Source organism: Zootoca vivipara, chromosome 13, assembly GCF_965207765.1.
Source record: "Zootoca vivipara chromosome 13, rZooViv2.hap1.1, whole genome shotgun sequence".
NCBI lineage: Eukaryota > Metazoa > Chordata > Lepidosauria > Squamata > Lacertidae > Zootoca > Zootoca vivipara.
The window spans coordinates 39,116,851-39,118,439 of record NC_142596.1 but is presented as its reverse complement, the minus strand read 5'-3'; positions in this window follow the sequence as shown (position 1 = coordinate 39,118,439).

The window sequence follows — 1,589 nt, the reverse complement described above, 5'->3', positions numbered from 1 at the left end:
TGTTTAACTTCATCAGGTGGATATTTTAGTTCTAAAAAGGTTTGCTGTAGATCTCTTAGGTGAGATTCTCTGTCTGTAGAGTTGGAACAGATACGGTTGTAACGTAGGGCCAGACTGATACCTAGGGAGAACCTGCTGCAAGACAGACCCAAAAAAGAAAATAACAGAACACCACTAGTCATCACATACAGCTCCCAAGTTAAAACAGTACAACGCATCATCAGAGATCTACAGCCTCTCCTGGACAATGACAGCTCCCTTTCTCAAGCTCTGGGAGGAAGACCTTTCATTGCCTACAGACAGCCACCCAATCTTAAACAACTCCTCACCCACAATAATACAACCACCAGACTTAACATGGACACTGGTACCAGAGTCCGCAATAAACCCAGATGCCAACTTTGCTGCCACATACACCCGGACAACATCATTACTGGCCCCAACAACATCCAACATACCATCTCAGGACTATTTAATTGCTCATCTTCTAACATTGTGTATGCCATCAAATGCCAACGGTGCCCTTCAGCTCTCTATATTGGACAAACAGGCCAAACCCTACGCCAAAGGATAAATGGACATAAATCTGACATCAGGAACCATAAGACTGAAAAACCAGTAGGAGAACACTTCAATCTCCCAGGACATTCTATACAAGATCTCAAAGCAGCTGTTTTATTACAGAGAAATTTCAGGAACAGACTGGAAAGGAAAGTTGCTGAATTGGAAATCATTACCAAGCTTAAAACCATGGAAGCACCTGGGATGAATAGAGATATCGGATTCTTATCTCATTATGCATGATCAAGCTTTCTTTAGCACCTCAGCCCAGGACTAATTGCAGCCATCAGCAGCCATTAACACCCATCTACAGGTTTACCACTCCCATCAGCCCATCTCCCATTCCCACCCACCCCCACCACCCTCTGTATATATATAGGGTCTGACACTTCTGTTTCTAGTGTATCTGAAGAAGTGTGCATGCACACGAAAGCTCATACCAAAATATAAACTTAGTTGGTCTTTAAGGTGCTACTGAAGGAATTTTTTTATTTTGCTTCGACTCAGACCAACACGGCTACCTACCTGTTACAAGAAAGAAGATTCCACCTAAACATTAGGAAGAACTTCCTGACAGTACGAGCTGTTCGGCAGTGGAATTTGCTACCAAGCAGTGTGGTGGAGTCTCCTTCTTTGGAGGTATTTAAGCAGAGGCTTGACAGGCATATGTCAGGAATGCTTTGATGGTGTTTCCTGCTCGGCAGGGGGTTGGACTGGATGGCCCTTGTGGTCTCTTCCAACTCTACGATTCTATGATTCTAATGCCCTGCCGGACGAATTTTTCGCTAGACGAATGGGTTTTGCGATCAGAGGTTGCCTCGCAAGACGGATTCGTTTTGTGAAAAATTCGTCAAGCGAATTGTGGTTTCCCATAGGAATGCATTGAAATTCAATTAATGCGTTCCTGTGGGCAAAAAAAAATTTTTTTTTCAATGCATTCCTATGGGATTCGCAAGACAAATTTTTCGCAAAATGAATTGACTCACAGAACGAAGGCACCACTGTATATACAATAGGCACACCACAAC